We start from the raw sequence: 15061 nt of genomic DNA on the forward strand, positions 1-15061 counted from the left end.
GAAGGGCAGGTCCAGAGCTTGGGGAAGGGCAGGTCCAGAGCTTGGGGGTCCAGAGCCTGGAGAAGGGCAGGTCCAGAGCTTGGAGAAGGGCAGGTCCAGAGCTTGGGGAAGGGCAGGTCCAGAGCTTGGGGAAGGGCAGGTCCAGAGCTTGGGGAAGGGCAGGTCCAGAGCTTGGAGAAGGGCAGGTCCAGAGCTTGGAGGAGGGCAGGTCCAGAGCTTGGAGGAGGGCAGGTCCAGAGCCTGGGGAAGGGCAGGTCCAGAGCTTGGGGAAGGGCAGGTCCAGAGCTTGGGGAAGGGCAGGTCCAGAGCCTGGAGAAGGGCAGGTCCAGAGCTTGGGGAAGGGCAGGTCCAGAGCCTGGAGAAGGGCAGGTCCAGAGCTTGGGGAAGGGCAGGTCCAGAGCTTGGGGGTCCAGAGCTTGGAGAAGGGCAGGTCCAGAGCCTGGAGAAGGGCAGGTCCAGAGCTTGGAGAAGGGCAGGTCCAGAGCTTGGGGAAGGGCAGGTCCAGAGCTTGGGGAAGGGCAGGTCCAGAGCTTGGGGAAGGGCAGGTCCAGAGCTTGGAGAAGGGCAGGTCCAGAGCTTGGAGGAGGGCAGGTCCAGAGCTTGGAGGAGGGCAGGTCCAGAGCCTGGGGAAGGGCAGGTCCAGAGCTTGGGGAAGGGCAGGTCCAGAGCTTGGGGAAGGGCAGGTCCAGAGTTTGGAGAAGGGCAGGTCCAGAGCTTGGAGAAGGGCAGGTCCAGAGCTTGGAGAAGGGCAGGTCCAGAGTTTGGAGAAGGGCAGGTCCAGAGCTTGGGGAAGGGCAGGTCCAGAGCTTGGAGAAGGGCAGGTCCAGAGCTTGGAGAAGGGCAGGTCCAGAGCTTGGAGAAGGGCAGGTCCAGAGTTTGTGGAAGGGCAGGTCCAGAGCTTGGGTAAGGGCAGGTCCAGAGCTTGGGGGTCCAGAGCTTGGGGAAGGGCAGGTCCAGGGCTTGGGGAAGGGCAGGTGCGCGTGACAAAACTTTACCAGGATCGCAGCATACGTAAAGACCCAAACGGCGTTCCGTAATTAGGTAGTTGGTAGCTGTCACTTCCAGAATGTGTTCAGTGTGACTGGTTTATAGCTGTGGCCAAGGTCTAAGGCACTGCATCTCAGTGCAAGTGGCATCACTACAGGCCCTGGTTCGAATCCAGGGTGCATCACATCCGGCCGTGATTGGGAGTCCCATAGGGCGGTGCACAATTTGCCCAGCGTCGTCTGGATTTTTCCGGGGTAGGCCGTCATTGTAAATAAGAATTTGTTCTTAAAACCTTTTGAGACTAGGGGGCAGTATTGTCATTTTTGGAAAAATAACGTTCCCGTAGTAAACGGGATATTTTGTCAGGACAAGATACTAGAATATGCATATAATTGACAGCTCGGGATAGAAAACACTCTAAAGTTTCCAAAACTGTAAAAATATTGTCTGTGAGTATAACAGAACTGATATTGCAGGCGAAAGCCTGAGAAAATCCAATCCGGAAGTGCCTCATCTTTTGAAAGCTCTGCGTTCCAATGCATCCCTATTGAGCAGTGAATGGCCAACCACCAGATTACTTTTTATCCGTATTCCCGAAGGTGTCTACAGCATTGTGACGTAGTTTTACGCATTTATGTTGAAGAATACCCGTAAGCGGATACATTGCGCAAGTGGTCACCTGATGGCTCCCAGAGTGATTCTCGCGCAAAATACAGAGGTAGCCATTATTCCAATCGGTCCTACTGAAAAACCACTTGTCCCGGTGGATATACAGTATTATCGAATAGATATTTGAAAAACACTTTGATGATTGATAATAAACAACATTTTCCATGTTTCTGTCGATATTATGGAGCGTGACTGCAATTTCCGGGTGATTTCTCAGCCAAATGTGAAGAACAAACGGAGCTATTTCGCCTACAAAAATAATATTTTTTGAAAAAAGGAACATTGGCTATCTAGCTGGGAGTCTCGTGAGTGAAAACATCCGAAGCTCATCAAAGGTAAACGATTTAATTTGATTGCTTTTCTGATTTCCGTGACCAAGTTACCTGCTGCTAGCTGGACAAAATGCTATGCTAGGCTATCGATAAACTTACACAAATGCTTGTCTAGCTTTGGCTGTAAAGCATATTTTGACAATCTGACATGACAGGGTGATTAACAAAAGTCTCAATATATTTCACTTGTGATTTTCATGAATAGGAATATTTTCCAGGAATATTTATGTCCGTTGCGTCATGCTAATTAGTGTCGGTCGATGATTACGCTCCCGCACGCGGGATGGGGAGTCACTGGAGGTTTTAACTGACTTGAATAGTTAAATAAATGTTAAATAAACCTAATAAAAAGAAGAAGAATCAAGGACCTCCGCCACCCGAGCCACGGCCTGTTCACCCCACTACCATCCAATAGATCCTCAAGGACCTCCGCCACCCGAGCCACGGCCTGTTCACCCCACTACCATCCAATAGATCCTCAAGGACCTCCGCCACCCGAGCCACGGCCTGTTCACCCCACTACCATCTAGAAGATCATCAAGGACCTCCGCCACCCGAGCCACGGCCTGTTCACCCCACTACCATCTAGAAGATCATCAAGGACCTCTGCTACCCGAGCCACGGCCTGTTCACCCCACTACCATCCAATAGATCATCAAGGACCTCCGCCACCCGAGCCACGGCCTGTTCACCCCACTACCATCCAATAGATCATCAAGGACCTCCGCCACCCGAGCCACGGCCTGTTCACCCCACTACCATCTAGAAGATCATCAAGGACCTCTGCTACCCGAGCCACGGCCTGTTCACCCCACTACCATCTAGAAGATCATCAAGGACCTCCGCCACCCGAGCCACGGCCTGTTCACCCCACTACCATCCAATAGATCCTCAAGGACCTCCGCCACCCGAGCCACGGCCTGTTCACCCCACTACCATCTAGAAGATCATCAAGGACCTCCGCCACCCGAGCCACGGCCTGTTCACCCCACTACCATCTAGAAGATCATCAAGGACCTCTGCTACCCGAGCCACGGCCTGTTCACCCCACTACCATCCAATAGATCATCAAGGACCTCCGCCACCCGAGCCACGGCCTGTTCACCCCACTACCATCCAATAGATCATCAAGGACCTCCGCCACCCGAGCCACGGCCTGTTCACCCCACTACCATCTAGAAGATCATCAAGGACCTCTGCTACCCGAGCCACGGCCTGTTCACCCCACTACCATCCAATAGATCCTCAAGGACCTCCGCCACCCGAGCCACAGCCTGTTCACCCCACTACCATCTAGAAGATCATCAAGGACCTCCGCCACCCGAGCCACGGTCTGTTCATCCCTCTACCATCTAGTAAAAGGAGACAGTACAGGTGCATCAGATCTGGAATGGAGAGACTGATAAACAGCCAGACCATCAGACTGGTAAACAGCCAGGCCATTAGACTGATAAACAGTCAGGCCATCAGAATGATAAACAGCCAGGCCATCAGACTGATAAACAGTCAGGCCATCAGACTGATAAACAGCCAGGCCATCAGACTGATAAACAGCCAGGCCATCAGAATGATAAACAGCCAGGCCATCAGACTGGTAAACAGCCAGGCCATCAGAATGATAAACATCCAGGCCATCAGACTGATAAACAGCCAGGCCATCAGACTGATAAACAGTCAGGCCATCAGACTGATAAACAGTCAGGCCATCAGACTGATAAACAGTCAGGCCATCAGACTGGTAAACAGTCAGGCCATCAGACTGATAAACAGCCAGGCCATCAGCCTGGTAAACAGCCAGGCCATCAGACTGATAAACAGCCAGGCCATCAGACTGATAAACAGTCAGGCCATCAGACTGGTAAACAGCCAGGCCATCAGACTGATGAACAGTCAGGCCATCAGACTGATAAACAGTCAGGCCATCAGACTGGTAAACAGTCAGGCCATCAGACTGATAAACAGCCAGGCCATCAGCCTGGTAAACAGCCAGGCCATCAGACTGATAAACAGCCAGGCCATCAGACTGGTAAACAGCCAGGCCATCAGACTGGTAAACAGCCAGGCCATCAGACTGGTAAACAGTCAGGCCATCAGACTGGTAAACAGCCAGGCCATCAGACTGGTAAACAGCCAGGCCATCAGACTGGTAAACAGCCAGGCCATCAGAATGATAAACAGTCAGGCCATCAGACTGGTAAACAGTCAGGCCATCAGACTGATAAACAGCCAGGCCATCAGACTGGTAAACAGTCAGGCCATCAGAATGATAAACAGCCAGGCCATCAGACTGGTAAACAGCCAGGCCATCAGACTGATAAACAGCCAGGCCATCAGACTGGTAAACAGCCAGGCCATCAGACTGGTAAACAGCCAGGCCATCAGAATGATAAACAGTCAGACCATCAGACTGATAAACAGCCAGGCCATCAGACTGGTAAACAGCCAGGCCATCAGACTGGTAAACAGTCAGGCCATCAGACTGGTAAACAGTCAGGCCATCAGAATGATAAACAGCCAGGCCATCAGACTGGTAAACAGCCAGGCCATCAGACTGGTAAACAGTCAGGCCATCAGACTGGTAAACAGTCAGGCCATCAGACTGGTAAACAGCCAGGCCATCAGACTGATAAACAGCCAGGCCATCAGACTGGTAAACAGTCAACACGAGCCGGCCTCTGCCCAGTACCCTGCCCTGAACCTTAGTCAGTGTCACTAGCCGGCCTCCACCCAGTACCCTGAGCTGAACCTTAGTCAGTGTCACTAGCCGGCCTCCACCCAGTACCCTAAGCTGAACCTTAGTCAGTGTTACTAGCTGGCCTCCACCCAGTACCCTGAGCTGAACCTTAGTCAGTGTCACTAGCCGGCCTCTGCCTAGTACACTGAGCTGAACCTTAGTCAGTGTCACTAGCTGGCCTCTGCCCAGTACCCTGCCCTGAACCTTAGTCAGTGTCACTAGCTGGCCTCTGCCCAGTACCCTGCCCTGAACCTTAGTCAGTGTCAATAGCTGGCCTCCATCCAGTACCCTGAGCTGAACCTTAGTCAGTGTTACTTGCTGGCCTCCAACCAGTACCCTGCCCTGAACCTTAGTCAGTGTCACTAGCTGGCCTAGCCTAGTACCCTGCCCTGAACCTTAGTCAGTGTTACTTGCTGGCCTCTGCCCAGTACCCTGAGCTGAACCTTAGTCAGTTTATTTGTAAAATACACTGTGTCTCTAAAATATATATAGTATGTATAAGCTGGAAGTAGAAGCCAAAGGGTTGTTGTCCATTAGTTTACTCTGATTAGGGGAGGGGTGGTAGGGTTAGGGGAAAATAATAAAATATATATATGGGGATTGGAATTGATGCAGATAATTACATTGATGGAAGCCACAATCTATCTGCAATATTAAAGCTGATCTACCCACTAAAATAAAATGATTATGTATGTGGCTATATGGTAAGTCGCTTTGGATAAAAGCGTCTGCTAAATGGCATATATTATTATATTATTATAAAAGTATAAGGGTCACGTGTAATGTAGGTATCAGGTAGCCTAGTGGTTAGAGCGTTGGACTAGTAACCAGCAGGTAGCCTAGTGGTTAGAGCGTTGGACTAGTAACCAGCAGGTAGACTAGTGGTTAGAGCGTTGGACTAGTAACCAGCAGGTAGACTAGTGGTTAGAGCGTTGGACTAGTAACCAGCAGGTAGACTAGTGGTTAGAGCGTTGGACTAGTAACCAGCAGGTAGACTAGTGGTTAGAGCGTTGGACTAGTAACCAGCAGGTAGCCTAGTGGTTAGAGCGTTGGACTAGTAACCAGCAGGTAGACTAGTGGTTAGAGCGTTGGACTAGTAACCAGCAGGTAGACTAGTGGTTAGAGCGTTGGACTAGTAACCAGCAGGTAGACTAGTGGTTAGAGCGTTGGACTAGTAACCAGCAGGTAGCCTAGTGGTTAGAGCGTTGGACTAGTAACCAGCAGGTAGACTAGTGGTTAGAGCGTTGGACTAGTAACCAGCAGGTAGCCTAGTGGTTAGAGCATTGGGTCAGTAACCAGCAGGTAGCCTAGTGGTTAGAGTGTTGGACTAGTAACCAGCATGTAGCCTAGTCGTTAGAGCGTTGGGTCAGTAACCAGCTTGTAGCCTAGTGGTTAGAGTGTTGGACTAGTAACCAGCAGGTAGTCTAGTGGTTTGAGCGTTGGACTAGTAACCAGCAGGTAGACTAGTGGTTAGAGCGTTGGGTCAGTAACCAGCAGGTAGTCTAGTGGTTAGAGCATTGAACTAGTAACCAGCTGGTAGACTAGTGGTTAGAGCATTGAACTAGTAACCAGCTGGTAGACTAGTGGTTTGAGCGTTGGACTAGTAACCAGCAGGTAGACTAGTGGTTAGAGCGTTGGGTCAGTAACCAGCAGGTAGACTAGTGGTTTGAGCGTTGGGTCAGTAACCAGCAGGTAGACTAGTGGTTAGAGTGTTGGACTAGTAACAGAAAAGGTTGCAAGATCGAATCCCCCGAGCTGACAAGGTAAAAAATCTGTCGTTCTGCCCCCTGAACAAGGCAGTTAACCCACTGTTCCCCGGTAGGCCGTCATTGTAAATAAGAATTTGTTCTTAACTGACTTGCCTGCTTAAATAAATGTTAAAAAATATATATGTGTTTGAAGGTGTCTGTTTTGTTTACAGCAGTACTGTGCGTCTAAGACAATCCCCCCCCGTGTGACATTGCATCTCATCCTATTCTATCCTGGCTGTTTACCAGTCTGATGGCCTGGCTGTTTACCAGTCTGATGGCCTGGCTGTTTATCAGTCTGATGGCCTGACTGTTTATCAGTCTGATGGCCTGGCTGTTTATCAGTCTGATGGCCTGGCTGTTTACCAGTCTGATGGTCTGGCTGTTTACCAGTCTGATGGCCTGGCTGTTTATCAGTCTGATGGCCTGGCTGTTTACCAGTCTGATAGCCTGGCTGTTTATCAGTCTGATGGCCTGGCTGTTTACCAGTCTGATGGCCTGGCTGTTTATCATTCTGATGGCCTGGCTGTTTACCAGTCTGATGGCCTGGCTGTTTACCAGTCTGATGGCCTGGCTGTTTATCAGTCTGATGGCCTGGCTGTTTATCAGTCTGATGGCCTGGCTGTTTACCAGTCTGATGGCCTGGCTGTTTATCAGTCTGATGGCCTGACTGTTTACTAGTCTGATGATCTGGCTGTTTATCAGTCTGATATCCTGTCTCACCCAAACAGACAACGGCATTAGTTCAGTTTCTATCCAGATAGTGACACTCTGCTCCTCAGCTTTCCAACATGACCTGTGTTGCTGTGATGCCTGGTTCCCAGCACTTAGAGGCATCTAATTCTCCTCCGGTCCTCTTTAGTGATGTTAACGAGCCACTTGAGACCCTGGAGGTTTCTAACAGCGGCTGTGATCCAAAACGGCAGCCTATTCCCTTTTATAGTGCACTAGTGTTGTCCATGCTCTGGTGAAACGTAGTGCACTATATAGGGTGACATTTGGGAGCAGGCAGCTGGATAGCTCTAACAGCCTGCTGGGAGATGCTGCCACTCTAACAGATCTAACAGGGTGAACCCACAGCCAGGATCTGGTCAGTCAGCTGGATAACTCTAACAGGGTCTAACAGAATGAACCCACAGCCAGGTTCTGGTCAGCCAGCTGGATAGATCTAACAGGGTGAACCCACAGCCAGGTTCTGGTCAGTCTAGGTCTATACAGATGGTTCCTAATGACTGACTGATGCTGGGTTACGATGGTCAGCCTGGGTCTATAGAGATGGTTCTGTCACTAAACACTATAGCTAACACGTTTGGGTAAAAGGCTCAAGGTTTTCTTTGCGTGACCTGTCTTTGTCTGCTCCCTCTGAGATTGTTTCTTCGTCTTTATTCTTTAGAGAGGGATCATCAGTGAACCTGAACCATCCTTCTCCCTGCTCTAAAACTCTCACCCTGATTAGTGTGTTGTGTTAAGTATTGATTACAATATATCTAGATGGTATCAATGTCTTAGGAACAGACCCTGTTGGTAATGGACCCTGTTGGTAATGGACCCTGTTGGGGATGGACCCTGTTGGGGATGGACCCTGTTGGGGATGGACCCTGTTGGTAGTGGACCCTGTTGGTAATGGACCCTGTTGGTAATGGACCCTGTTGGGGATGGACCCTGTTGGGGATGGGCCCTGTTGGGGATGGACCCTGTTGGGGATGGACCCTGTTGGGGATGGGCCCTGTTGGGGATGGACCCTGTTGGGGATGGGCCCTGTTGGGGATGGACCCTGTTGGGGATGGACCCTGTTGGTAATGGACCCTGTTGGGGATGGACCCTGTTGGGGATGGGCCCTGTTGGGGATGGACCCTGTTGGTAATGGACCTTGTCTGTAATGATCGGTTTAGCCGCCTAGCGCCCAGCGCCGATTTCCCAGAGCCCACTTCCAAAACACGCAGACAATACTTTATGTTTTAATGGCTTTCCTATTTTTATAAAACGCATTTATTTTCTTTGTCTGCGTTACCTAGGAACAGAACAGCCGTGAATGGAAATACCCGACATCGTTCTCCCTAAGTTCTCACCTCACTGTTGTGTTGTCTGAAGTGTTGATTACAGGGATGTTGAGATGGTTGCAACGTAGAGATTATACGTCTAGATCACGGATCAACTAGAATCAGCCCAGGGATGATTATTTTCTTGAGCACATGGGGCCAAAAAAAAACATAATTACAAATCATTTGAAGACTGCAAAGAAACAACAATCATTTCAAAACTTTCTTACATTTTTTTATACAATCACGTGTCTCTTTATTATCAGTGGGAATACTTAGGAACAGATTTAAAACATTTAAAATGACTAGGAATGGATTTCCTGGTGTTTTTATAACAAGGAAATTATCAACAAAATTATTGTGATGGGCCCTGTTGGGGATGGGCCCTGTTGGGATGGACCCTGTTGGGGATGGGCCCTGTTGGGGATAGACCTGGTTGGGATGGACCCTGTTGGGGATTGACCCTGTTGGGGATGGTCCCTGTTGGGGATGGGCCCTGTTGGTGATGGGCCCTGTTGGGAAGGACCCTGTTGGGGATGGGCCCTGTTGGGGATGGGTCCTGTTGGGAAGGAACCTGTTGGGGATGGGCCCTGTTGGGGATGGACCCTGTTGGGGATGGGCCCTGTTGGGGATGGAACCTGTTGAGATGGACCCTGTTGGGGAAGGACCCTGTTGGGGATTGGCCCTGTTGGGATGGACCCTATTGGGATGGGCCCTGTTGGGGATGGACCCTGTTGGGGATGGGCCCTGTTGGGGAAGGACCCTGTTGGGGATGGGCCCTGTTGGGGATGGAACCTGTTGAGATGGACCCTGTTGGGGATGGAACCTGTTGGGGATTGGCCCTGTTGGGATGGACCCTGTTGGGATGGACCCTGTTGGGGATGGGTCCTGTTGGGGATGGGCCCCGTTGGGATGGGCCCTGTTGGGATGGGTCCTGTTGGGATGGGCCCTGTTGGGGATGGACCCTGTTGGGGATGGACCCTATTGGGGATGGGCCCTGTTGGGAAGGGCCCTGTTGGGGATGGACGCTGTTGGGGATGGGCCCTGTTGGGATGGGTCCTGTTGGGATGGGTCCTGTTAGGATGAACCCTGTTGGGATGAACCCTGTTGGGGATGGGCCCTGTTGGGGATGGGCCCTTTTTATACAATCACGTGTCTCTCTATTATCAGTGGGAATACTTAGGAACAAATTTAAAACATTTAAAATGACTAGGAACGGATTTCCTGGTGTTTTTATAACAATGAAAATTATCAACAAACATTATTGTGATGGGCCCTGTTGGGGATGGGCCCTGTTGGGGATGGGCCCTGTTGGGGATGGACCCTGTTGGGGATGGGCCTTGTTGGGGATGGACCCTGTTGGGGATGGGCCCTGTTGGGATGGGTCCTGATGGGATGAACCCTGTTGGGATGAACCCTGTTGGGGATGGGCCCTATTGGGGATGGGCCCTGTTGGGGATGGGCCCTGTTGGGGATGGGCCCTCTTGGGAAGGACCCTGTTGGGGATGGGCCCTGTTGGGGATGGGTCCTGTTCGGAAGGAACCTGTTGGGGATGGGCCCTGTTGGGGATGGACCCTGTTGGGGATGGGCCCTGTTGGGGAAGGACCCTGTTGGGGATGGACCCTGTTGGGGATGGGTCCTGTTGGGGATGGACCCTGTTGGGGATGGGTCCTGTTGGGGATGGACCCTGTTGGGAGAAACCCTGTTGGGGATTGACCCTGTTGGGGATGGGCCCTGTTGGGGAAGGACCCTGTTGGGGATGGGCCCTGTTGGGGATGGAACCTGTTGAGATGGACCCTGTTGGGGATGGAACCTGTTGAGATGGACCCTGTTGGGGATGGAACCTGTTGGGGATTGGCCCTGTTGGGATGGACCCTGTTGGGATGGACCCTGTTGGGGATGGGCCCTGTTGGGGATGGGCCCTGTTGGGATGGGCCCTGTTGGGATGGGTCCTGTTGGGATGGGCCCTGTTGGGGATGGAACCTGTTGAGATGGACCCTGTTGGGGATGGGTCCTGTTGGGGATGGACCCTGTTGGGGATGGACCCTGTTGGGGATGGGCCCTGTTGGGGATGGACCCTGTTGGGATGTGTCCTGTTGGGGATGGGCCCTGTTGGGATGGACCCTGTTGGGGATGGACCCTGTTGTGATAATACCTGTTGGGATGGACCCTGTTGGGATGAATCACTGTTGGGGATGGACCCTGTTGGGATGGAACCTGTTGGGGATGGACCCTGTTAGGATGGACCCTGTTGTTGATGGAACCTGTTGGGGATGGACCTTGTTGGGGATGGACCCTGTTGGGGATATTCCTTGTTGGGAATGGACCCTGTTGGGGATGGACCCTGTTGGGATGGACCCAGTTGGGATGGACCCTGTTGGGGATGGACCCTGTTAGGGATGGACCCTGTTGGGGATGGAACCTGGTGGGGATGGGCCCTGTTGGGGATGGGCCCTGTTGGGGATGGGCCCTGTTGGGATGGGTCCTGTTGGGAAGGGCCCTGTTGGGATGAACCCTGTTGGGGATGGACCCTGTTAGGATGGACCCTGTTGGGGATATACCTTGTTGGGAATGGACCCTGTTGGGGATATACCTTGTTGGGGATGGACCCTGTTGAGATGGACCCTATTGGGATGGACCCTGTTGTGTTGGGCCTTGTTGGGGATATACCTTGTTGGGGATGGACCCTGTTGGGGATGGATCCTGTTGGGGATGGGCCCTGTTGGGGATGGGCCCTGTTGGGGATGGGTCCTGTTGGGATGGGCCCTGTTGGGATGAACCCTGTTGGGGATGGACCCTGTTAGGATGGACCCTGTTGTTGATGGAACCTGTTGGGGATGGACCCTGTTGGGGATGGACCCTGTTGCGATGGACCCTGTTGGGGATGAACACTGTTGGGTTGGACCCTGTTGGGGATATACCTTGTTGGGGATGGACCCTGTTGGTACAGGATCCATCCCCAACAGGGTCCATCCCCAACAAGATATATCCCCAACAGGGTCCCTCCCCAACAGGGTCCATCGCAACAGGGTCCATCCCCAACAGGTTCCATCCCCAACAGGGTCCATCCCAACAGGGTCCATCCCCAACAGGGTCCATCAACAACAGGGTCCATCCCCAACAGGACACATCCTAACAGGGTCCATCCCCAACAGGGTTCATCTCAACAGGGCCCATCCCAACAGGACCCATCCCAACAGGGTCCGTCCCCAACAGGGTCCATCCCCAACAGGGTCCATCCCAACAGGGTCCATCCCAACAGGGTCCGTCCCCAACAGGGTCCATCCCCAACAGGGTCCATCCCAACAGGGTCCATCCCCAACAGGACACATCCTAACAGGGTCCGTCCCCAACAGGGTTCATCTCAACAGGGCCCATCCCAACAGGACCCATCCCAACAGGGTCCGTCCCCAACAGGGTCCATCCCCAACAGGGTCCATCCCAACAGGGTCCATCCCAACAGGGTCCATTCCCAACAAGGTATATTCCCAACAGGGTCCATCCCCAACAAGGTCCATCCCCAACAGGTTCCATCAACAACAGGGTCCATCCTAACAGGGTCCATCCCAACATGGTCCATCCCCAACAGGGTTCATCCCAACAGGGTCCAACCCAACAGGTCCCATCACAACAGGGTCCATCCCCAACAGGGTCCATCCCAACAGGGCCCATCCCCAACAGGACACATCCCAACAGGGTCCATCCCCAACAGGGCCCATCCCCAACAGGGTCCATCCCCAACAGGGTTCATCCCAACAGGGTCCATCCCCAACAGGGTTCGTCCCAACAGGGTCCATCCCCAACAGGACCCATCCCAACAGGGTCAATCCCCAACAGGGTCCAACAGGGTCCATCCCCATTAGCCACATACCACTATAGAACCACCCCCCTATCCACATACCACTATAGAACCCCCCCTAGCCACATACCACTATAGAACCCCCCCTAGTCACATACCACTATAGAACCCCCCCTAGCCACATACCACTATAGTACCCCCCTAGCCACATACCACTATAGAACCCCCCCCCAGCCACATACCACTATAGAACCCCCTAGCCACATAACACTATAGAACCCCTCTTCCACATACCACTATAGAACCCCCTAGCCACATACCACTATAGAACCCCCCCCAGCCACATACCACTATAGAACCCCCTCTTGCCACATACCACTATAAAACCCCCTAGCCACATACCACTATAGAACCCCCTAGCCACATACCACTATAGAACCCCCTCTTGCCACATACCACTATAGAACCCCCTAGCCACATACCACTATAGAACCCCCTAGCCACATACCACTATAGAACCCCCCAGCCACATACCACTATAGAACCCCCTCTTGCCACATACCACTATAAAACCCCCCTAGCCACATACCACTATAGAACCCCCCTAGCCACATACCACTATAGAACCCCCTCTTGCCACATACCACTATAGAACCCCCCTAGCCACATACCACTATAGAACCCCCTAGCCACATACCACTATAGAACCCCTCTTCCACATACCACTATAGAACCCCCTAGCCACATACCACTATAGAACCCCCCAGCCACATACCACTATAGAACCCCCTCTTGCCACATACCACTATAAAACCCCCCCTAGCCACATACCACTATAGAACCCCCTAGCCACATACCACTATAGAACCCCCTCTTGCCACATACCACTATAGAACCCCCCTAGCCACATACCACTATAGAACCCCCTAGCCACATACCACTATAGAACCCCTCTTGCCACATAACACTATAGAACCCCCCAGCCACATACCACTATAGAACCCACCCCCATAGTCACATACCACTATAGAACCCCCTAGCCACATACCACTATAGAACCCCCATAGCCACATACCACTATAGAACCCCCATAGCCACATACCACTATATAACCCCCTAGCCACATACCACTATAGAACCCCCATAGCCACATACCACTATAGAACCCCCTCTTGCCACATACCACTATAGAACCCCCTAGCCACATACCACTATAGAACCCCCCCCCCAGCCACATACCACTATAGAACCCCCTCTTGCCACATACCACTAAAGAACCCCCTAGCCACATACCACTATAGAACCCCCTAGCCACATACCACTATAGAACCCCCTCTTGCCACATACCACTATAGAACCCCCTAGCCACATACCACTATAGAACCCCCTAGCCACATACCACACATACCACTATAGAACCCCCTAGCCACATACCACTATAGAACCCCTCTTGCCACATAACACTATAGAACCCCCAGCCACATACCACTATAGAACCCACCCCCATAGTCACATACCACTATAGAACCCCCCTAGCCACATACCACTATAGAACCCCCATAGCCACATACCACTATAGAACCCCCATAGCCACATACCACTATATAACCCCCTAGCCACATACCACTATAGAACCCCCATAGCCACATACCACTATAGAACCCCCTAGCCACATACCACTATAGAACCCCCATAGGCACATACCACTATAGAACCCCCTAGCCACATAACACTATAGAACCCCCTAGCCACATACCACTATAGAACCCCCATAGCCACATACCACTATAGAACCCCCATAGCCACATACCACTATAGAACCCCCTCTTGCCACATACCACTATAGAACCCCCTAGCCACATACCACTATAGAACCCCCTAGCCACATACCACTATAGAACCCCTCTTGCCACATAACACTATAGAACCCCCCAGCCACATACCACTATAGAACCCACCCCCCCATAGTCACATACCACTATAGAACCCCCTAGCCACATACCACTATAGAACCCCCATAGCCACATACCACTATAGAACCCCCATAGCCACATACCACTATATAACCCCCCTAGCCACATACCACTATAGAACCCCCATAACCACATACCACTATAGAACCCCCTAGCCACATACCACTATAGAACCCCCATAGCCACATACCACTATAGAACCCCCATAGTCACATACCACTATAGAACCCCCTTTGCCACATACCACTATAGAACCCCCTAGCCACATACCACTATAGAACCCCCTCTTGCCACATACCACTATAGAACCCCCCTAGCCACATACCACTATAGAACCCCCTAGCCACATACCACTATAGAACCCCTCTTGCCACATAACACTATAGAACCCCCCAGCCACATACCACTATAGAACCCACCCCCATAGTCACATACCACTATAGAACCCCCCTAGCCACATACCACTATAGAACCCCCATAGCCACATACCACTATAGAACCCCCATAGCCACATACCACTATATAACCCCCTAGCCACATACCACTATAGAACCCCCATAGCCACATACCACTATAGAACCCCCTCTTGCCACATACCACTATAGAACCCCCTAGCCACATACCACTATAGAACCCCCCCCAGCCACATACCACTATAGAACCCCCTCTTGCCACATACCACTAAAGAACCCCCTAGCCACATACCACTATAGAACCCCCTAGCCACATACCACTATAGAACCCCTCTTGCCACATACCACTATAGAACCCCCTAGCCAC

The sequence above is a fragment of the Oncorhynchus gorbuscha genome, unplaced genomic scaffold (genome assembly GCF_021184085.1).
Source record: "Oncorhynchus gorbuscha isolate QuinsamMale2020 ecotype Even-year unplaced genomic scaffold, OgorEven_v1.0 Un_scaffold_1122, whole genome shotgun sequence".
NCBI lineage: Eukaryota > Metazoa > Chordata > Actinopteri > Salmoniformes > Salmonidae > Oncorhynchus > Oncorhynchus gorbuscha.